The sequence below is a fragment of the Ischnura elegans genome, chromosome 7, assembly GCF_921293095.1.
Source record: "Ischnura elegans chromosome 7, ioIscEleg1.1, whole genome shotgun sequence".
In the NCBI taxonomy this organism is placed as follows: domain Eukaryota; kingdom Metazoa; phylum Arthropoda; class Insecta; order Odonata; family Coenagrionidae; genus Ischnura; species Ischnura elegans.
In genome coordinates, this window is record NC_060252.1 from 66235726 (window position 1) to 66261300 (window position 25575).

At 36.3% G+C, this 25575-nt stretch overlaps 1 protein-coding gene and 1 non-coding gene across 2 annotated transcripts in view; both read right to left on the reverse strand.

The window, feature by feature from the left end:
- Positions 1 to 25575, reverse strand: part of LOC124162469 (neuropeptides capa receptor-like) — a 526934-nt gene that overhangs the window by 123282 nt on the left and 378077 nt on the right. The gene's annotated exons all lie outside the window — the stretch shown is intronic.
- Positions 19199 to 19271, reverse strand: Trnak-uuu. The gene has a single exon. It is a non-coding gene; the product is annotated as a tRNA-Lys (tRNA).

Sequence of the window (25575 nt, forward strand, 5' to 3'; positions counted from 1 at the left end):
TGTGTCTTATTCTTTGCAAGGTTTTTATTCCACGGGTAAACTCACGGAGGAAGGTTATTCAAGGAAAGACCAACGTGTCTTCGCATGCAGAAGTTTCTGTCTGAGCTTGCAAAACTCCACTCTAGGTGTCAGGTGGGGAACTGACCAGGATACCATCCCGTGGAAGTTCCTACATGTAGAGTAACACTCCGGTCAAAATGCGACACAAGTGCTCTCTCAGTTGCCGTACAAGCCTTAGAACCGCAACAAGGGAGGAAACACGACGGGAGAGGACGAGTCCGAGTCCCCTCGTGAAGCCACCCTCATTTCCTGCACAGCGGGTGCAGAGACTTCGACCCAAAACTAGTTTTGCGCGTCGGGCGCGAGTTAATTAGATTCTCTAAATCTAAAGCGGGCAGTGGATCCATCCGCGCTCACTAACTCGCAGTCCGGACTAAAAGGTAAATCGCAGCTCTGCTACGTAAGGCCCTTACCACTCTGGAACATACCTGAATGAAAACTACTATATTTGCGAGCAGCGGTTGAAGTGACAGGCGGCGTTCGGGTTTTCAGGCGAGTTACGGAAGTTTTGTGGTCAATGCAGTATTTGGAATTATGAGTTTGGAACGATTGCTATTCAATTCGGTGAGATCAAAAGGAGAATTCATTACATTCGTCGGTGAAAATCAGTTTTTATTAGCTTATACAGGGTTTTCCCCAGTTAGTTAAGAAGTAAATACACGTATTACCTGTGCAAACAATTGAAAATACTGGTAGTAGAGTTGCATGAGGATAACTTTTCTCAAAAAACCAAATGAAAATATCTATGAATCAAATGGATTCAAAATAAATTGCCTAAAATAATAAAATAGGCTTTGCTAATTATGTTCAAAGGTTGGGAAGAATTGGCTGCAATTTGTTCATTTTTGGCGTGTACCTGAGGGTAAAGCACAATTCAACATGGAGCAAGAGAATTGACTTAGACGAGGGTCAAAACCTTCGAGTGGCAAAAAAATTATTCACATGCTTTGGGATTGACTTTATAGTAAAAAAATATCATATTGTACGAAGTACATACTGAAATAAAGTTGAAATAGTATCAAAACTCATTTAAAACGTGTCAATATAACAAAGAAAAACGTCAAATTTAAAACTGTATCCACGAAGCCCAATGCTTCACAGGAATGGAAGTATAAAAATATTATAGCAAGCTTTTCCCGTATTTTATTTCTTTTAGCTCACCTCACAACCCTCGAGCGATATTTGTCCGCTCAAAACCTCATGAAATATTATGAGATGAGAGTAGGTTAAATAAATAGCTTCTAAAACACAAACCAGTGATGCTTACGCCTTCAAGCATTTGCTTTAGAGGAAAGCAGGTGCATTAGGATACACGTGCCAGGTATGAAAAATATTTTGCTCTGGAAAAATCTAGCCACTTCTTCGAAGCAATAAATAAAAAATATTGGGTGCATGTGAACGAAATTCCATCTATAACATAAACAAGCTTTCATAGCCAAAATACCATATTTCAATGCACTATCGAGGCTACGCACTGCGCGAACTCCATTGAAGCCAAGTGAATTCCATGAAAGTCATTCAGTATCATCATACTTTCCTCTCCTCCGCGCCGAGTGGAATGTTGCGGTAACGTTGGTTGACGTCTCCGTTTTGTGCGCGCTGACGAGCCGGATATTTTTTTGATCCTTTTCCGGGGGATTCCCGAAATATATTCCTCCAGTGGTTTCCAGTGGTGAGAGATACCTGTGTTTTTACGCATGCACCTATCTCCGGGAATAAAATATGTGAATGCGAAAAAACTCGGGCTTAGAATGGAAACAGATGAGGTATGTTATGCGTAAACGTTTACCCGTTCACCAACTTTGGCTTGAGCGCTGCATTATTAAAAACATCCAACAGCTACATCCACGGGGGTGCGTTTGCGGGTTACAACCCCCCCTTGAGCCTTTAAAAGAGCTGCCCAATCCGATTTATATACTTTATTTTAATAAATATTCGTACAAAGTTACTGATTTTGAGTTTTAGAAATCACGTTTTCAACACCAAAAATCCCAAAACATTCCTCTGCCCTGGAGTTTTGTCAATACACCCAAAAAGGGCCCCAAAATCTCCGCTAAATCTCCCATTTCAAAATCCTTTCAAAAAGAGGCTACAGCCCCTGTTTTCACATCCTGTCGAGCAAAGCCTCATGCAATTAGCACCATCAATATCAAAAATTAGTTTACATTCATAAAAGAGGATCAAAACACTGTATTGCAACGTTAATGCTCAATCAAACAGACTTCCATGAGATAATGTTTACATCAACGACCGTGATAACGCCAACAATCGTGGTAACAACCTTGGTTAATCATGGGATTTAAAATTAATAAATCGTGATGCCACTTGGAGCCATGCGTTGTTGCGTGTTCGTTGATATAGACTTAGAATGAATTATTGAGGAGCATAACATGAATAATGTCATGGCAATAAATACGAAGGTGAGTCAATAAAGAAATCGCAAAACTGAATTGAGGCAATAATAATCGAGGTACCTTCCTGACATTTATTTCACTTCTCCGCATATTCACCCTGTACATTAAGGCGCTTATCCCATATCTTAACAAGCCCTTGAAAGTCCTTTACATGTACTTAGCAGCAAAGAAGTCCTTCAATTGCTGTCGTAGCCAACGTGGAACCTCATACGGCATCATCTGCATCAAAACGACGGCCACACAAATGATTTCTTTGGGGCCCCAAACAGATAAAAATCACTGGGGGCTAAGTCAGGACTGTGCGCTGGATGGATTTGCAGGACAAAGGTGCGAGCTTAATTTCACACGGTATAAGTTACACACACGTTTGCGACTTATGTATTGACTCACCCCCGTATTTTGAAATCTTAAACATTAAGTTAAATTAAAAATTCATAATGATCATAGCTTCGTGCTAACAGTGCTACAGTCTGATGGTGAACCCTGAACCATTATGAACCGCGAAAATTATAATCACAGGCATAAGATTTTGCAAATGGAATTTATCAGATAATTTTCCATTATTCCAGATTAAAATTACCTCAATTTATACCAACGTGTGAAATTGTGTAAACTTATAAATTGAACATAATAATGAAACACTCTGTTTCGACTGCTTACTAAACTATGCTGCAGTCAATCTACTCTTGCAGTGAAAATTTCCTTCACGAGATCCCTGAAATCAATTGCACTGCTTAGGTCTGAGGTTCCTCCAAGATAAACATCGTCTTCTCTGGGTCGTATGTAGGTAACGAGGTGAAATCAGGGAGGGTTTCTTGCGGCCATCTATAAGTTAAGGTCTTTTTTTTTGCTTTCAACGTATCACAAAAGGTCAAGGCCGTGAATTAAAATTCCAAATGATTCTGTGCCTACGGCCATTTGAACCATAAACAAGTGAAAAATGACGTGATATATTCAAAATTTGCCAATTAGTTAATATTTACAAATACCTTGAAGGCAAACATAAATGTCATGTATCGCTTATTTTAACATTTCGGCCTCCCAATGGCCAAAATGATGTATGCATTCAAATTCGTCTATTATTCGTCTTTTTGTCTATTTAAATTTCTATGTCTTCTCGCTATTTCCACTTTAGTGAAGATCGTATTATCATGCATTGAATTTCAAACACAAATATTCTTTAATTGCATTGCCTTACAAGTATTCTCTCACCCTTTTGTCTTTGTGGATAGTGAAATTGATGCAGTCACATAAATGAAACCCCCGGACAAAAATTGTTACCACCCTTTCACTCATCATTCAAAACTTTGCATAGGTAGGGATTCGGTTCGGTTCGGTAGGGAACATGCATTACTAATTAGAGTATTTTCATGTACAAGGTGTATTAATAAATTAATGAATCGATTTAGAATGGAAAGAGATGTTAAAAATGATGAAAAGAGATGTGAAACTTTTGATTCGGTTCATTAGGTACATAGTATATAGGTATATAGTATATACCTATATACTATATACCTAATGAACCGAATCCCTACCTATTATGCTATTCTATTCTATACTATAGTATAGAATAGCATAATAGGTAGGGATCGGCACCCACACATAATTTTTCGAGTGAAGAATAGCTTTTTTTTCTATTTAGTGAATTATATGCTTTTTTTTAGGAAAAAGCGTGTTTTTTTAACTTTTTAAAAATTATTTTCTTCTTATCAGCAGGAATAAAAATGAGTTTTGAATTAATTTTTCAATCCATTGTAACATTATACTATAATTTAATTTAAATTTTTATTATCATTTTAATTTTATAAAAGTGGTACCGATAAGGTAACCAAAATTTCCTCATTTAAAGTGCAAAGTAGTAAAGCATAAAACGATGAAAGACGCTTGAAGTCTCTTGTTATAAAAATTAAAAATATAAGAGAGACAATCGTTCTTTTCAGTTTTTGAAACTGAAATATTCTGCCTGGCGCGTCAGCCGTTACGCCACCCGTTACGATACCAATTGGGGTTTGAAGAATGATATAATTTTCACTTTCCTTGAAGCTGAACGGTTACTACATATCTTAATTGTCAAAAAAGGTAACTCGTACTGACTCTGAAGCCAAGGAATAGCATACGAATGCATTGTTGTCTAGTTTTTATCTGTTTTGTTGTACAGAAATTTTCAAGCCGATTCGGCAGAGGGAAGTGAGTGAAATTCAATTAAAAGAATAAATCGATGAAACAGTCAAAATAACGAATTAACATTAAGTTAAGAAAAAGCAGAGAAAATCAGATTCTTACCCACAATCACGGAGAAATTTTCTGAAAAATTAGTGAAGTCGGTGAGGAAGGGAAACATGCAAATATTTAGGACGAAACCTAATACCGCGCGGACATTCGCTGTGTATTGGGAAGGAGAACTCATGGAACTTCTTGGACAAGGCACGCAAAAAAATAATTTACCGTTACCCTGCAGTTTATATTTGGCTCCCTTATAGGCTAAAAGCTTCTATATTAGATATTCTATTTAATGCACAGAGTTCTATCAGCCAATTCTTTCAAGAACTTACAGTACACCGGTTGATGACCTCCTATTTGCGCAAAGATAATTTAGCGCAGAGGATTGAAACTTGAGAATAAGGCTCTATTCAAGCTCCAATAAAACCCAACTTTTGCACCCATTAATCCCCAGCGTTACGTTAACGCAACATTATTGAATCCTAATTCTCAGAACAAGTTTCTACTTCCGAATAATCTTTTCTTCGATTTACTGACTTCTTTAAAGTATCTCTAGTTCTAATTTTGTCATTTTCACCAACACTTTCATTTATGTAATTGTATTTTTATGACTGATGGCGTTTGGCATAAAAATCGATGCGCACATACGAGACACCCCAGGAAAAATGACATACCCCAGCATGTTTGTTGAGGCAGAATGGGGCATTTCCCCCAAAGGAATACTGATAACTCCCACCGAAGATGTCGAGTGTGCAAATCAAGATAAATAAAACATGTAACCTAAGTTTTAAAAGAATTACTTTTTTATTTATTTACCGGAGTTTTCCCAGCGTTGCGTATACGCAGCATTATGAAAATCATAAATATGATGAAAATATTTTTTTCCAAAAATTCATCTTAATTAGGACAAAATAAATCGAAAAAAAGCGAAACAACCGAAGTTAAAAGACCTACATACAGTCTGGGGAGTAATGGGTTAATTCTCCCAGAGAAAACCTATATGATCTTCCTTAATAGCAATTCCATTTGGTCACCGAATTGTCTTCCTTCCGGAAATAACAAAAAAAAGTATCGTCTGATACACATAACCTCAGAAAATGGCTGGTCCGTTGAAGCGGTATACGTCCTAAAGGTACGACACAAGGGAAATGAGTTTTGTGGCTTTTAAAGAGAAATTGACTCAGGAAAAAGAAGTTTTCGCTCTTCGATTGAAATCAAGATAGGCAAATAGCAATTCAAAATTTAATTAACATCACCTATGAACTTCTTTATAGTAGAAGTTGGCCTCATTACTCCTAATTGCATTGCATTTTTTACACGAATCCAATTATGGCCAGGAACAGTCGAACAGTGGGAATTTCTTCATTCTCCCCTTATGATTTGGGATTCAGCTATTCAAGGCTTCTCCATCAATGTTCTTTTTTTTCAAGAAATATTTTTTTTTGAAAAAATACTCAAACAGACGAGCTATGTTGAGATCGATTTCCAATCTCATATAAATCTTGCAAACCTCCGAAAACCTCACTCCTTTCATTATTACTTTAAACGATTTCACCTTAAATATTCTTTACTTACTTTATTTAGCTATCATTTATGAAATTCCTTAAGTAGCCTGAACGGAAGATAATTATTTGATATTCATCGCAGATTGCTCAATAAAATTTATTGAGTGCAACATTTCTCAACCTTATAGCTCCACATGTATGCTTCTCATGATCAGTATATTAGGCATTACGGGCATTGAAGAAGAACGCGGAATATTCATCACTCAGGTACTTAACTCAGCGTGCATAAAGCCTGGCAACGGCTATTTTATTATATCTTAATTTACTTATAATTTGATCCCCATCTTCCTTTAATAATTTCCAAGTGAAAATACGTACATTGGTGAAAAAAAGGTATTCCATCTACGGGTTGGATGGAAAAGAAAATCGAATTATCCCACAGAATAGCTCGAAGAGATCAATGGAAATATGGCACAGCATGAATGAATTTATGCATGGATAGTCCTTCCGGAAAATAGAGAGAGGTATTTCATTTCAGACCTAAGAATTATAGAAGACTACAAAAGAAGAGCCTGTATCAGCGAGCGGTACCAATAATTTCATTACTATCGTGAATATGATTGAAGTGAGATTGAAGCGTTTAGTCGCAGAAAAAATCGTGGAGGTGCATGCAAAAGTAATCTAGAGAATTAAAAATCTTACAGACATTCATAATACATTGATAGCTCGAATTGATTATCCTTGAATAAGTTACATTGTAAATTCATGATGTAAGATATATATAATATAATATATATAATATCAATTATAATATCAATAGTTATATTTATGAAAGCTACGGGAATTATTCTCTTTAACGACATGGTTGAAATTTACACATAGCCTTTCTTCCCCATTTCGCCCATAAATTTTATTCATTTGCAAATTTATTTATTTAAAATTTTAACTGAAATGCCATACACTCAAATAAACATTGAGTACCATAAAATTGACTGATATATCAACCAAAACTAAAAAATGAGTACAGTACGTATTTGTTACCCCGCAAATGTCATGCCGACGGACAACAAACAGCAAGCACTGTAAATGAGGGTATATATAAACATTTGAATTTGTCAATAAGTAAATAGATATCTTGTGGAATACATCGACAATGACACGTATATATATTTACAGCAAAAATGAGAGTCCAACTCGTTTATCAAGGACGTGCATTGCACGATGACAGGTGCCACGAGAAAGAAGGGACGCGTCCTGCATCCTTAAAATAACAAAATAAAAAGCTTTTCAAGGCGCACGGTGAAAACAGATGTGACATGATAATATCAAGGGAAAAATTGAGTCGAGTCGGTGACAAGGGAAAGAAAGTACGAAGTAAAGGGAAAACGAACAGACCCAACTCCGAGAACTTTGCATTGATCTGATGGGAGTCGAGTCAGAAATGCAAATTCCTGCGATGGGAACATAAAATTGAGTTTTTTAAACTACTTTTGTTAGTTTTTTTCCTTCCTTCACTGTTCTTTCTGTAATTTCTTTTCACCTCTAAATTTCTTAGTTAGTTGATACTTGATTATTAATATTTTTTCGCTTGGTTGGAGAAAGTAATTCAGCGAATGTATGTCCATGGTACTTCTTTCTGCTGAAAAAAGGAATACGGTGAATGCATATACAATAGTTCTGATGTATTTTTTCCGCTAAGATATAAATTTCTTGAATCTTATTACATGTATCTTCAAACCATTTTTAAGACATTTTTTTGTTAACTTAAATAAAAGGAAAGCTTCGCTATTCGTCAAAAACTGCAACGAGCATGAAAACAGCGCTACTTATATGTTAAGGGAATTAGGCTGGGAGCCGCTAGAGACTCGAAGGATGCGCATTAGGCTTAGTTTGCTTGTGAAATTTAGAATGGATAAATTTAAGGGCGACTCGGAGAACATCATTTTAGAGCCCCACTAAATTTCCAGGTTCGACAGAAGCGATAAATTAAGATAGATATTTTGCCAAACGGATAGATATGGGAATTCGTTTTTACCCCGAACCATACCGAACTTAACATATGCTAGTCGTAATTTTGTATGAGCATTTGCTTTTTATATGTTGACGGCTGGTGTCCTAACAGCCCCTGCCAAAGGCCTTTTTAGGATGCTTGCGGGGTAGTACGTAGATGTAGATGTAGAAGACTATTTTACGAGACAAAAACGTTTCCTTGAATCTTTTACCCGGAAATCTGCGTTCTTAATGCCTACAAACACCTTTCGCATAAATAGGATTTAAATCATTTCTATTCTATGAGCTTTCCGTGAATACCACTTCTAAAAGCATTCCCTAGGTTTGCATGATTAAGTGCTTGTAATTTTCATGAAATTCAAATTTTTATCACATAATGGCACTATATCTACTGATAGAAACAAAAAATAGCCTTTTCTTATTGTACATTTACAACGAAGCTTTTACCTTATTAGTATATATATCAGCATTTCGACGCATTTTGATACTTCGGCCTCATTATCAGGGTAATTGATGTCAGAAAAGTATTGTCAGACCTGTTCCGTTGTGATGTGTCCTGTTGAGTTATCCTAATGATGAAGCTGAGCTGCTCGCAATATTAGTAAGAAATTGTACAGTAGCTTTGTTATTTAATATTGCAACCTACCCTTCCATCATTTATCGCCTGAAAACGTTGAATAACCATTTTTTAAAGAAACTGTATTTGAATATCCACAATGCCGCAAAGGTCCTTGTATAGCAATATGTAGCTATACTTGTCAAAGCATAGGAGAAACGTTAATGAAATGATTATCAAAAAAACTGGTATAATTTTCGTTATATTTTAAGTATGGCTAACAAACTTTAACCTTGACTGATTACCGGACAATATTTTGAGATTTTAGCTAGAGAATACTGTAGTAAAATAAAAGTATTAAGTTTGCAACATGAAAATGGCGTTACTGTTGGCTCATTAAGCTATAAAAAAGTAACCACAAAAATCTAAGGACTGCATTATTATTTCTTCATTTTTCACTAGTTTTGACTTTTTACTCCAATTTATGTCTTCTAAGATGGAAAATATTTATAAATTACTTACAGAAAAATCATTTTCTTGAACCTGTCAGCCGCAAATCGACCTCCATAGTCTAAGTACACTTTTCTTGTTACAAGGATTACTCCTATTTCCTTCCTTTAAGTTTTTGGTAAATAATACTCCTAAAAGCATTCACCAAGGAAGTCGTGGGGAAAGGTATAATTAACAACACACGGGGATAATTAAAATGCTGTCGAAGCCTGCAGAGCAAATAATGAAACCAGAGGGGAAAAAAACATGAGGAATAGGTATTAAGAATTGATTTCCATAAACAAGGAAATGGGCTGTATTTCTTTTACCGAATCTTCGCGAAAGTCGCTTTTTTCTTGCTATACTAAGTAACTCCCTTAAATTAATTAATATATCGTTCTTTAGAAGTGATTTCGCTAGGGGTTTATGAAAAGGCTCTTCATTTTATTTCCCATTCCAAATGTCTAAAACATCCTCCTCTCCTTCCCATTATTAATGACTTTTCTCATAAAAAGAAGCCAACTAATACCCTGTATTTTAGGTGATTTTCAATTTTTCACATTTAATTTCATTCCTTTATTTCATCTGTCAAAACTGCTATTGTTCTTGTGTGCACCACCGCTACCTTAATCGACTTCGCATCACATGCTATAGTTCCATACGCGAGTGGCTAACAAACCATGGATTACTGCCGCATTCCCCAATTTCACTTTCTATAGTCGACCGGCGAAGTCTCAGAATTATAACCGACTCACAATTCTATCGTCAAGAGAATTTTCCCCGGTGGTATAATCAATCAAACACAAACAATCCAATCACAGCTCGGGTGACTCCTTGGTAATTGAATTTTTAACTGTAATTTTATTCCATTGTTCAAATGGATTATTGCATTCTCCATAAATCATGACAAGTTGCCATCATGCATTCAAATTTTCTGATAGTTACAAAAAAAAAAGGTAGAGGCGTTTGAAGGTGTCCATCGTTATGCTTCAATGCGTAAAAATATGAGATCATACGTAATTCAGCCCCGATAAATGGATACATTTACATTTCAATGGCCACCAGAAAATTAATAAAGCAGTGATGTAGAATTAATTTAAGAAAATAGGATTGATCATTTATAACCTTTTTTAGCATGGTCTGCGAAGTAAAATATATAAGTTTACACTTTCTTTGGAAATAGAAAAATGAAGAAAAAAGTAAAATTTTCTTTCCGTTCAAAAGAAAACTTCCGATTTTACTTATGAGTTATACAAAAAAAGAGTCAAAGGACCGAAGAATTCATAATTTGAGGCCGGAGTTGACGCTGAAATATCTACTGAACGTCGTGAACCAAATCATCAATTGTATGATTTACATAATAAAAATATTCGTTACACTTTTTCAAAGTTTACAATGTACATGTATCCAATTAATGAATCAGTAAAGTGGAATATAGGTACTCGGCAGGTTAAGCTGAATTGAGGTTACAATTTTACTATGCATTTCCTTCCATCAGTGGCTGGGGCAGGTTAAAAAATTTAAACAAAATCTAGTGGCACAAAAAAATATATTAAAATATAAAATATGTGATGTACTAGAGCGGAATAAGAAAATTTAAGAATAATAAATTAAAACAATGCAAATACAAATTCATCAGGAATTTAATGAAGAAAAGAAAAAAATGAGAGAAACATGTGGGAATTATAACTTTCAACAGTAAAAATACGAAAGAAATAACAAATTAAAATATTAAAATTTTGATTTATTAGCAAATCACACAAAGGTTGAGTTAAGAGATATGAGAACATTTCCAAAGCATTTAGTGCATTGAGACAACAGAATAAATGTCACGGATCAAATACGAATATATACTTAAAGTAATAAAAACGGGCTTTTCCCGCTGTAGCACGTCACCTGGGACGCTTCAAGGCCTTAACGACACACGGTACAGACACTACCCTCAATACCTACCTCTCTGTCGCTGTAGATGGTATAGCCTCTGCGGAAGAGATATTGATGCACCTTCTTCCGCAAGAAGGGACACGATCCATCATCCACTAAAACCACGGTGAACCAACCCAGACTTCCATCGGAAAGGTCACAACCGGCTTTAACCTTTTGTGATGCGAGCGTCACGGCTATATGGCAGTAGGTGATAAATAATAGCCTAGAAAAAGCCATGCGAGTGCAGTCCTGCTTTATGTTACGACCACCTTTGGCTTTCATTGAATGATTTCTTGGCACATTTTGTGCGGAGTAAAGTTTATTCTTCAGAGACATCGGAAAGCCTTTCACCGCCACACAAAGAAAGCATATTTTAGGTTGAAACAGAAAGATAATCTCCAACGAAGATTACAAAGAGTCATCTTCACTGTTCTACTTCAAGTAAATAGACTTGAGTCCGTTTGAGGAAAAACTTTTAGAAGCCATTTAAATTGGGCAATTTATGAACGTTACATTACATTACGTTACGTTACATACACGTATTCCAGCTGTATCGTTTATCCACACAAAGGTGCTTACAAATCTAGAATAGAGTTCAATAACGTTAGATCCAAATACAACCAAATCGATACACGACTCACGCCGCAAACTCAGCCACGTAACTTCTGGAGTAAACAAAATTTGATATTAAATTATCACCCATGGATATTCTCGTAGCCGATTTTCATTGAAATCGCTAACATGAGGGGTTTTTGACGAACGAATGGCTTCGGAAAGCCTCATATGTCGTCAGTAACTCAACTATCGGTCGTCGGAGGGCAAAATAAACGTCATCATTGAACTCACCATCATTGTAAGAGACGCCTACAACGTCTCATTAGCCCACTTTTACGGTTTGCATAATTTTTTCCGAACACTTCCTGCCCAAACCCTCAAAAATGACCGCTAAATTGAGTTATTGACACCGTATGAGGCATTAAATAGTAATTCCCTCAGCAAAAACCCTCGTCCGCGATTTCAATAAAAATCGGTCTTGAGTATCTCCATGTGTCATAATTTTTCATGAAATTTTTATAATTCCGGAAGTCACGTGGTTAGTGCGCTTCAATTTTCGAGAGTTTGCTGTATGATTCATGTATAGATTACCATATATACCCTATCTCATTAAGAACTTTACATAACTACAGGTTAAATACAAGATTTTGGAAGTAATTCTCACACTTTAGCTTCCAAACTCCGATTGAATAAATAAGTTGAGTGATTTTATGCCATTTGAATTTGTGATTTTATGCCAGAGGTCAGTTGAGGATTAAACGTATCCATCACGGCGGTTCAGGCGCGAAAATTCAGAAATCACAAGACGTGGAAGAGCACAGCGGGTTTTGTGCGTCACGCCAGACAACTAAACGGATTTGTAGTGCACTAAGCGGCTTACTTGTATGAAACGTTGCTACTCTTTCCGGCACTATTGGTGCCCTAGGATTAAATAAGCTCAGAGCTGGGATTTTTTTCATAAATTCCTTATTGTTTTAGCCATAAACACCAACATATTTATTCCCTTTTGCTTTCTTCTTTACTTATTCCATATACTATTTCAAAATACTTTTTCCTAGTTCCATACTTTTTTACGCATTTCTTCCCTTTCACATCCTTCTTTTCTTTTTCCATATACTATTTTAAAATACTTTTTCATAGTCCCATACTTATTTAATACTGAGTGTATATAATGTTCACTTCCTTTGAATGCAGAACGACACCTTGCTCGCATATTGAAAAACAAACTCTCCCCTACAATCCATGGTAAAGAGGGGGACTACTTTCGGGGTATTCGATCTTGATAATTTTGGGTTGGCTTGCGAGGACGTTATGCGGTGCCACCGAAGCCCACTACAAGGAATACCAGCTTAAGACATCCATAAAACAAAATTAAAAGATGAAAAACTATGTCTCAGCATTTATTTTTTTCCATTTTCTCCTTCATTAATCCTCATGACACGACTCGGAGAGTTCAATAATGGACTATACTCCTATCATTACAAATTTCAGAGACCATAATTATATTTACTAAGCCACCATTCGATAAACAATAGCATTAAAAGGCTAATTCAAGCCAAGCTACTCTTAAATTTTATAAATCAATCAAAGATGTGGATAAGATGCAGTGTAGACGTACACAATATGACGTCTATTTTTTTCGGGAACGGATAGTGCAAAATATTTCTCTTCTGAAAATGGTTCTCTTAAAACTAGGACGCAAGCACATGTTTTTTTTTTACTTTGGAATAATAATAGAATCTAATGGATTTCATCGGCTTTTCGCATTAATGCCGATAGTTCAACGGTGGATTATTTAGCATAGAACAACACAATAAAGGCACAATAAAGCAAAATAAAAGCATGATTAGCAAAATAAGTACTGATCTTATAGAATTTTATAGGCTAAAATACATTACATATCACATTACCTGAAGGGCACGTTAAATCGTACCTTTATGGATCTATCCGGAGCCATATGACGGTGTTTAAAGGTGTATATACATAACAAATAAGACATCATTTAAATGTTCGTTTGCACTAAGTAAACTTTTAACCTTAAAGTTGTACCACTGAGCCATGCAAATAGTTAATTATGTTATTTTAACATCTGGGCCTGTCAGGAAAATTGCGCTTGAACTCAGCAATTCCAAAAACTCGCCTGACGGAAGTTTAATAATTACCCTTATCAATTATTTATCTTCCGAAAAATCTTCTGTTTGAACTTGGATATCAACGATATTTTGTTGTTCATGGCAGGAGATAATTGAAGAAAGTTACCTGCTTTCATCATAGATTTCATTAAACAGATCTTTTTCAAGTAACATTCAGGTCCATCAACCAACGAAGCAGATTAGAAAGATCATATACAAAGTGTAATTATATGCCATGATATTAATTTCTTGTACCTTTCCACGCATCGCCGTAGAATTATAATAAGGTTACAGCTTTAATGGAGGCCTCATAGACATGACACACTTCAACGACATTGCTATTTAATCAGAATCCTCTTCCCTTTCTAGTTTTATAAAATTCCCAAGGAAAAAAAAAACACGGAGAAATGATACTGCAATATTTTTATAATGTTTGTTTTCCATAATTTTTCCCTATTTCCACAAGGCCTTCTAGAGTTGATGAAATGATCTTTATTAGATTCACGCCATTTTAGATCTGAAAGTAAGGGTAGGTTTGAGCAGACGGAGGAAAAGCTATGTCATCCAATAAAGGCTCTTCACCTCTTCCTGTACTTTATCCTCCACTTCGTCTCTAGTTCGTCTGGCACTATGGCCATTCATTAATTCATGTTCTCTCCATTAATTTTCTTTACGAGTTAACCCACCGTTGGTCCCTCTACCCTTACCCCTCTTTTCCCTTTTCCAACCCTCTCCTTTCCTCACCATTCATTCTTCAGCTGACGAAGAAGCCTGAAGTGCTTCGATAGCTTCACAATTTTATTTATTCAATGTGAGTGTTTCTTTTTTGTGTCTCTTTGTGTAACGACATTAACTTGAACTATTTATATATATATATATATATATTGTCACATTTATGGAATTAATTTTAAACATTTTATCGTTTTTGGAGCCTGGCAGACGCCACGCGACCACTTGAGTTACAATACGTTACATGCTAATAGCTTAGTGATATTTATCACAAATTTTTAAAATATGTTTATAAATTAAATTAACTATTTAAAGCATTAAAATTTGGATATGCGTCTTATCTCATCGAATTTCTTATTGTAATCGATATAACACCTGAATAAAACTATCATTGCGAAGAATATACTATGGTTTTCACAAAATGTGATTGAACTTTGGCGTATTGTAAACCGTTTACCCCTCTGCTACATACATTTACGGTGGCTTATTGCATTGATGTAGATGCATGACATTAACACTAAACATTCACATAACAATTTTGTGGTTGCATCGAAAATAACTTTCTAATCTGATAGGGGATATTTTGTTTCAAGTTCAACCGAACTCGCTATCAATATAAAATGTCTCCAAAATCAATTTTCTCCCTGTAGTTAAAATTATTTGTTAGGTAATTAGCAAATCCATACTGTGAAACTGTGAAAAACATATTTGCATTTACTGTACAAATTAAACATGTTGATATAATTTCGATGAAACGTCAAAATAAGTATTATTCAGTCTTTTATTAATACAAATACCTCTATCATTATTATGTATAACTTCGTTATCAATTCATAAAATTAAGTATTCAATGAATGATTTATTTTATTCAAATCAGTTATTTCTACTTTCATGAATTTTATTTAACCATCCAAAATGGTGTCTATGAGACGCCGCGCGACACACTTAATAACACACTTACGCCAACAAGGGCATTATAGGCACTTCTGATGATCAGGCCATAACCTCTCTCCATATGGTCTGTATTTTACCCAAATGAATCATTTAGGAAACATGTATGTTTGTATGTATTCTCTTGTATGTTTCACTATATTTAGAATCATTAGAATTTTCTTGGGGATCCCTAATGTAGATAGCTACAGTTATTATCGATAACTGCTAGCAAAATATTATTTTGGACAATAATTGTTTTATCAGTGGGTGAGAAGCCAAGCGGTGACAAGTGATTAATTTTTTTCTAAACAGAGTGTGGTACAGAAATTAGGTAAAGAAAACATAGGGGATCAATTAGATATTTAGTAGTGCATTTTATATTCCACTCGATGTCGGTACAGAACAGAGACTCATGCCTTGGTCAGATTACGATTGTCCGAGTGATCGTCCTAAAGATAGTTTCAGAACTAGCTGTGTGAATGCATGTCCGTACAATAGTTCACGTAGTTCCAAACGTGGCCACTCTACGATGGTTAGGCGCTGGGAAACCGAAGAGGAGCGACAAGAGAAAGGCGAAAAGTTCGTGAAGCTCTCTTCGCTCAATTTCTTTTCATGGATTTGTCCAAGCAAGGAAGAATATGGGAGGAAAAAAAATTATTCGTTAAATACACATTGAACACAGTAATATCTTGTCCCTGCATTCCTCAACAGCTTTGCTAACCGTCAATCTCTCGTTCACTTTAGGTGTCAGCACTAGAGAGCAGCACAGGTTTTAACCATCGTTATGTGATGCACGATAGTTCCAACGATTGCTGGAACAATCGCAATCTGAACGAGGCATCACTCGTATCCCTTGGCAACCAAGTTTTTGTATATTTCTTTTGACAAATAACTGTACGTAACTCTGTTTGGAAAAAAAAGTCACTTGTACCCCTTGACTACTCACCCCCTCATATATTATGCAAAGAGATAAATCCAAGACAGAGATGCTTTTTAACTTTGGAACAAAGAATTTCCCTGAGTGGGCTTGGACACGTGCGTGTAGAGTTCAACTCAGACTAAGCCACTGGCGTGTGATATCAATTATATCCCGTATTATGCGGGTCAGTATCTTACCATGGGAAGGCTACCTCCCACTTCTTCGAGTATATATCATTGGCATGACTGAGGGTACCATTCGGGATTTCAACCCTGCACTCTTCGATAAAAGGCCCAAAACTCTATCCATTAGGCCACAATTCTTACCAAAATAACTCTAGAAAACTGAATTTTTTGATTCAGAGAGCAAAGTATAGCTCAATTTCAAATGCCACACTGCAATGAGAGACTACTGCGAAAGGAAAAATGAATTTCCAACATGCATTTATTCTAATTGACGTTCCCTTCGCCCACGATGTAATTTTTAAAACTGAAAAATTGAATGAATTTAAAATTGAAAAAAAAGGTAAATGATCTTTTTCGAAGAATACTTACTTATGCACACAAAACCAGGCCTCAATTTCGGTTAAAAACTTTTTCCAGTTAAAAAACAGCATTTAACCTGCGTAAATGAGCATTAAAAAGAATGCCTTCTACTGAATGTAGTCTAGGTATGTTTGAAATTAAACTCAGAAAACAACACTCGTTTTATATGTTCATATTTGTTATAAGCCCTTTTAAATTAACCGAGCGTGAAATTTTTTGGTCCTCCAATGATTAAGAGATATTTTATTATCCACTCTGTAACCACATTTCTGGACAAAAAAATGGCCCAGTCACTCCGAGTGGGAAAGGGAACTCGGAAACAGTAGTTCAAAAGTTTGGGAGTTTTTAAAAACTCTTTCGAAAATATACCATATGGCTCACACGGCTTAATAATCAGAATTTGTGAGGGGAATTCATTTAAAAATATAATTGTGACGCTCAACTTTTTCGAGAAACAAAAGAATCATTAAAAGTAGCCTTGAGCGCAGTCAATTATATCACAATTCTTGTCTTTTAATTAATCAAAGAGCGAGAAATGCCGCGAACTTGGCTTTTAAATGGTATTTTTTTTACAAATAATGACGGGTAAGCTTATGAATGTCGTATAAACTTGACGCCTACACAGAAAATGATGAAACAAACAAAAAAACCTCATTATCTTTTATTGACAGAACGAAATTTGTCCACAACAAATAGAGCAAGCTTTATTAACCGTATACTATGTTTTTTGAATGCACATGCTTTGAAAGCTATAATTACTAACGTGAGCATAAAAAATTAGATCAAATAGTTCAATATAGATAACCAACAGTTATCCACTTGAAAGACATTTACTTTTACGAATAGTATTCATTTCGCTATAGCAATGATTCAGCTAATTTTATAACATAAAAATTAAATCATTTATTTCACAAATAATTACACATTTACCGTTCAAAAGTGCCAAAAATATTCTTTAAATAGAAGGGAATAGTTCCGACGTGAAGGAAATGTTTAACATTTGGCTTGACATACATTGTCGGGGTAAAATGCAATTAAGTTTACACCAATTGGTTTGAAATCAGCCTTAAATTACATTCATGAAATTCGTATATCAATTAGTGCGAATCACTGAAGGTGTTCACGAGTTGCAGTTGTGCTGGTATAAAATTCTAGCGTCGATGAATTTAACAGCGAACACGTGAGGTAATTGATGTCAACGAGACCTATTTAATCAGCAATGCGTGAGTTCCATTACAAGAGCTCCACAAATATCTAGATGGGAAAGGCCAGGGTACTTTTATCGCGGAATTCATTGAGACCGAGGGAAATTTAGGAGCAGAAGAGGAATCTAAAACGAAGCACTTGAACGGAATACACCAAATCCCGCAAAATACGTCGCGCGGGACCAATCCCTATCGATTGAAATGGAAGTCAAAAGCTCACCGATAGAGCGATTCAGTTCTATCTCCTCAATTGATATATTTGGCGAGAATGCATGTTGAAAAGAGAATAGCTCACAAGATATTTTCCATAAAATTTCACAAATACCTTGTGAACACCCTACTACACAATCTCTGAATCACTGATTTCTAGAATAATTTTTTTTATTCAAGGAACCACATCTTGTCCATAAAAAAACTGAACTTAAAATAATAAAGTTCAGCTACGAATTGGTTTAAAACAAAATTTGCAATGACAGAAAAACCCGAATGCCAATTTAATTTCAGGAAAAAACTCTAAAACCACTTATGAGAAAACATTCAATACAACTAATACATAAAAATATTGAATAGAAAATTATTTCAAACTCCCATTACTTTACGGTTATTAATTTACTGAAAGATTTAAAGGAAAAACATTCTGCTTGTAAAAAATGATAGAATTCTATAAATGATGGAATAATGGTTATGTTCTACAGCAATTAATATTATTTTGATGGAGGAAAAGCTTAATTTTTTTATAAAAATAATATTTTTTTAAATAGTCGAGGGACAATCGTCGAGGGATAGAGCGATGGCAAAAACGGAAATAATAATATTGTCGTCATTATTTTACAAGCGAATTTTAGGACTAAATAGTCCTCCCTCACAATTAAATTATTGGACAATCACATACATCCATGCCCTGGATGGTGGTCAATCCATCCAGGCGGTATTCGTACCTGCGACCTCTGAGTTAGCAGGCTGGGACGTTACCCCGGCACCACCGAGGCCGGTAAATATTCGCCCGAACAGGGACTTGAACCCTGGGCCCTCAGATTAAAAGTCTAATGCTTTACCGACTGAGCTATCCGCGCTCTTATAGGGAGTTGGAGGACCTCCACCATTTGTTTAAATAGCCGGAAAAGGAAGACCTCGGACAAAATATATGGAATATGTAAAGAAGGATGTGAAAGAGAAGAAATACGTAAGAGCCCAGGACAGAGTGGTATGGAGACAGCACTTGCGTTGAAACCTGTCTTCGGACAGAATCACCTATGATGATGACCAGATTGTTAATGAAGAGAGCCTATCATACCGTGCACATGCATAACCCTGGGGCTCTCATGTACGAAAATGCCTACATGACTCACTACCTATCAAGGCAATATAAAGCGCTCGCAGGGAATATATGATCCCTTCTAAGCCGACCGTTATAATTGGAACCAACAGGGATTGGTGATGGATCGTGTATCTCCGATAGCCTAATGCATTCAAATCCCGATGTGGCCATGGTCGCCGTGAATTTAGGATTAGCCTCCTTAAGATTTTTATCCACAAACGACAAGGAAAGAAATTTAAGGAGTGCCCTGCTAAACTCCACTATGAAAAACATTCAGCCTCCCTCAAAATAGAAGGACGTAAAGGACTTTAATTAATAACAGGATGATAAATATTGAGATTCTTTAAGCAAATACATAGGAAGTCAAGAATAACTAAATACAATTTATAATTGGAGTACATATACTGTGAATGACCTTAAGGGTATTATTAGAATTACCAGGGTAAAATGTTATATGCAACGGTAAATTTCATACTAATCAAATGGCTTTTTTGTTTTTCTCAAATTGACCCATAATGTAAAGAAAATAAATGTAAAATGAGTGAAACATTAATGAAAACACCCGAGTGTGTCTTTCAGTTATGAAAATTCAAAATATTTTCACGACAGTTTTTATTATTTAAAAATCATAAGTATGGTATAGTTTTGACACCGGATCTAATCAAAACTCATTTTAGATAGTGTGTTTGGTTAGTTGAATCATTTATATACCCATGCGATACCCATTATATTCATCGCACTGCGGCAACATACAGATCTGTGACTGTTAAGGAGCTAGGTACTTATTGGTATCAAATTTATGAAATTGACTATGTAATAATGTTTGTTTGTCATCTTTCATCAAAAAAAGTTTGGATAATTAGTGGAAAAGACGAAAATAGCTGCTTATTCTCGTCGCTATTTTTTGAGTCAATGCAAAGTAGCAAAGTAAAAAGAAAATATTACGATTCAACGAGTACTTTTGTATTCCTCATATAAATAGCGGAATCCCATTTATTTTCGGCTTGAAAACATGACTCAGTTTGGTAAATTGTGTACTAAGATTTAATATTTGCCAAAAATTCACCCTTACAATCAGAGTACTCATGAAGTGATGCTCAACCGTACGTTCCTGATAACCTCAGCTTCCTAATTGCCCGGAGTGAAGCACCACTTGAACCGCAATTAATCCTCTAATTCCCTTCGAGTTCCCTTGCTGCTGTTTCCATGTGCGACGCAAATTATTTCAGGCTTAAGAGCATGTGACCTCTAGGAATTAGAAATTAGTATAAAAACTAAGACTCGAATGGGTAAAACTCACGTCATCATCATCATAATTTGTCAACAATCCTAAGATTAAAAGGCTTCCTGGTGAGTTAACTTTTATTTATAATATACTTTTTAAAGCGACCCGAGTAAACATCGTCATTAGGCTTAATTTTATTATGAATTAATCTTATTATTGTAACCTAGTTGCCTAGTGGAGGAAGAGATGAACTTTGAATCTGACGCCGAAATAGTGGAAAAGGATGGCTAAAGATATTTGTTTATGAAAGTGTTGTCCTGAATTTCAATAATTTTTAAAATTTCTAACTGCTCCCAAAAATATAATTCTAATTCGATACAGTTAAAATCATTGTAAAAGTGCTACATTATTGCATTTCCGTTTGGTTCTGATTTATGCTGAAAATTTCAGCTTTATAGCTAATTGGAAGGTGGGTTAAAATTGAGTCGCAAGATTTGACCCGGGCAAGGTGATCAAAAACAAAGCGAGATTATAAAAAAGCAAACTCTACCGTCCGCGCCCTAAAGTTTCAAAATTATAAAAAAAATCATGCGGGTTCAACGGTGCTGAAACATGAACTCTGAGGAAGGAGGACGAGAGAAGGCTGGAGGCGTTCGAGATGTGGGTATGAAAAAGAATGGAGAGGGTGAAGTTGACGGGGAGGAGGAAGAACCCGATTCCCCTGATTGATAAATGTTAACGGTAGTTTTATTTGAACATTTCCTTTACATTTGTAATCAGCTGGTGTCCTGACACTCCCCAACACATACCTATTGAGGCGACATGAGTGAAACTAACAAAAATATCATTGTGATTGTTTGCCAACAAATAACATATTTAATTCCGCCCAAAAATTACATATACAATACTTGAGAGGCGTTTGGCGAACCCTGCAGTCACCTTGTCGGAACTCGCTCCTCGTAGGTGGCGTCGAGCTGGTTGCCAGGGAACAGAGAGAGAAACCCAACAGGCGATGGAGGGGAAGAATTCCTCACAGCGGAGGGGAAGTTTAGATTGGCTGGGAAGGAGGTTCTTTTGCAGGTACCGTCCAGAAAAAGTTTATGCCAGCGGGGAAAAAGATACCGCTACCTTTGAAACCACTGTACATTATGCGCAACAGCACTGTTTTCACTAAACATGTATGTCGAACGAAAACGTATACGTCGGACTTCTCGAAACTCTCGATATATGGATATGGAATCTCGCGATCCGTATAAATCACGGCGAAGTTCGAGGAGGGACAAAGTTTGAGAGGAGACTAAGTTTTAAGGGGAGACAACATTTTGAGGGGATGGGACTATGGCCGTTTTCGGCAAAAGGAGTTTAGTTAAAACTTTACGTTGTACCAGTTTCTTGGAGAATAGGCCTTTGAAAAATGTTAAATGCAATTTTTTTGCCAAATTTTCAGTATATTAAGACACCTTCATCAGGGATTTGTTTTGCTACGACTTGAATTTGTTTGATCAAATTTGAAAAAATTCCATTCATCACAAAAAAGCCCTGATGAAGGTGTATAAATCTACGAAAACGTTGGCAAAAGTTTGAATTTAGAATTATTAAAGAACTCTACTCAAAGACACTAAATTAACAGTAATTTTAGAGGTCAAAAGAAGGAATTAAAACTTAATTAATTTTTTTTAAATTTTAAATATTAGACTGTAGGGTAACGGCTAATGTCCTAACTTCTCCTTCTGCACGCCTATTCAGTCGGATTTCTAGGTTTTATGGTTTGCTATGGAAGCAGCCTTTGATCCGTGGCACATTCTTGGGTTACGTTCACGGTACAAACTGCGAAATGTTCACTGAAGGAGACGTGATGACTCCACCCGTTAGTATGCACATGTACATTTCCTCTTGCGACATTACAGTCCTTCCACCTCAAGGCAAAGCGGACCCTCATGCCATCTCATTAGATCACGACTCTGCTCCGAATATTCCGCGAATTTTCAGCGGCAGCTCAACCACCCAGCCCCGCATAATGTTGTGGTTTACGCCAAACCTATCGAAGCCTCCCCGATAAACGCGGCACAAACGCCTTCTCGTCCCCATTTCAAACAAAAACTTCGCTCTTTCACCTTCTTCTTTCTTTAGCTCCTTTCCGTATTCCACTGAAAATATATTCTCCCTTTATCCTTCAAAGCCTCTTTGTTGTTTACGATCAATAGTTTCCGAGCCTTTTCCTCAAATTCTCTCGCTTTTTCCTCACGACAGTCGTCAATTCTCCTCAGAACCGTGTCTAAGAGAGGGTACTACTGTATAAGGATTCTCACGGTGCGATAAATCTAGGTAAATAATTGTATGCATAAATTGACATAGAAAAGAAAAGTCAGAGAGGAAAAAAGAAAACTTTTTCAGGTGAAATATCAGTGTTACTTACCTACTTTACTGCTTACCCTGCATAGCAATTAAGCATCTGTAGCCGCATAGCCTGAATCAAACGATGATTTTTTCCAACCCTTTGGAAGAAAAGCTCCAGCGACCCGGAATTATGACCATTTCTCTGCATGAGACCTTCCACTCTGTTTGTTCCTTGGCATGAGATTACCGACAAGTTATCACCGTGAGAAAGAGTTAAAGGACATTTAAATGAATAAAAAATTCAATAATATTAAAGAGAACTAACAATCTTAGAATTCATGGAGAGATTACCCTACCTGAAAAATTTCGATGCGATAACATAAGTTTTAAATAATATACTTGCAGCGAAAAAAGACAAAACACTCCAAGCAGGAGCAATACGTTCTCTTTGCGCACCGAATACGTAACTCACTCAGTGATTCAACCAGTTTAGTGACTTCAATAATGATTATGTGACGGTAGAGTGCAGTGCTCCCCAGACAAAAGCCTAAATCACATTATCATTTTTTCCATCTCTTACGAGGGACAGCTCCAGCGATCGCTCCACTGATGACAGAAAAAAAACAGATGGCAGATGGGATTTCCATCCCTGTTTCATCAGTCGGCACGTCCCTTTTCCCTTCGCTGAAACGATCGCTGTTACCACCCTTCAGACAATGAAAACGCTAACAGAAGTTGTAACGACAGGCTTGGCTTTTGAATTGAACGACAGTCTTAAAAAGAGGGATTTAACTCTTAACCAGTGACGTGAAATATTTGTTGTCTAGGAGACCGCAATAAATAAAATATTCATAAAATGTTGCGAAGCCATTTTTGTTGCTTAGGTTAATGTTTCTTTATCCGATAAACTATTCTAAACTTTATACTTTGTGCATTACCAATACGAATAGTTTTCGATAAAAAATCGTTTTTAAGTGTCAATATCACGCCATATTTCAAAATAAGGCCTTACATGTTAAATTAAGATGCCTAGCTAATTGAAAACAATTGAATTAATCTCCTTCCCTTTATTTATTCCTTTTCTTGATGCATTCTGCAAACATGACGTGAGGTCTCTCTGACCGTTCATGAATTAATTTAAAAAATTTGCAGAATTAAATAATGAAAAAATTTCATTTTAAGAGGGTTATATCTTTATAAAACAAAAATATGAAGCTTACGATGATTACAGATATTTAAAAACTGTAATTTTGAAAATATTCATAATTTTAAAAACGAGTAAGAGGTCTCTCAGACCGCACGTCACAAGGTAAGGGTTAAAACTCAATTAAAAGGAAAGTGACGGTGGAAATGACCGTGTGATCAAGGAAATGGAGAAAGGGACGGTGGGAATGATCGTGCGATTCAGAAAATGACTGGTCAATGAGGGCAAAATCTTTTGGACGGTGAGAACCAATGGCATGAGCTATCATTCTGAGGGACAGAAAAATTGATCGTATGATTTAGGCTTAAGACACAGCCATGTCATTCCACACTTTCAAGATAGTGGGACCAGCTCCTTTCACTCATCCACCTAGACTTAAAGAATTTTGTTAAGGGTTGTCCGAGGGCTTCTCACAGGACTTGAATTCGAACCCCTTAGATCAGCTGCCCAGCGCTACCCGCTTGGCTACCACAACGATTGTAACTACACGCTTGGCTTTCAATTGAACGACAGTTGTAAAAACGGAAAGTGACGGAATAAGCGATGGAAAAAGGGACGGTGGGAACGACCATGCGATTCAGAAAATGAATGGTCAAGGAGCGAACACTTTTGGATGCTGAAAACCTATCGCTGGAACTATCACTCTGAGGGACGGGAAAAAATGATCGTTCGATTCAGAATTCAATGTAACAATTGATAAAGAAAAAAGAAAGTAACTTGCTGAAATGCTAGAGACGGCGACCAACGGATTCGGCTGAAGGGAGGAAAGGAACGAAGGGTAATACATACAGGTATTGAATTTTATTGTAGCCAACGGAAATCTAACAAAGTATATTTTCAAGGATATCACCACCAGTAAAGTGGCTAACAGACACAGAGTTAATCCGTTAATAGAAGAATTCCGAATGATAAGAGAATCACCGGCGAAATACTAATGATTACGGTATCACTTTTCACTTAATTTAGTTAATTTTTAGAATAAATCTTAGCCACCTCAAAATATCAGTCGGAGACTAAGTCCAAAAATTGTCAAACTAAGATGGCGGAACTTTGACCACGCCAAAAACTCGGAAACTGCCTCCAAATATTTTCAATATCTTTGGTAATGACCGACTGACAAAGAGTGAATAGCGTTTATTGTGTCTACTCGATTACATCCCGCGCGCCACTGTCTACTCGACTGCCGCGCGCCAGCAGTACCTCAGTGTCTAGTCGTACCCCTCGTGACATTCTTCGAAGCCCTCATTGGCTCCGAATATCGTCAGCGCATCGCGCGTCTAGCTACAAAGTGCG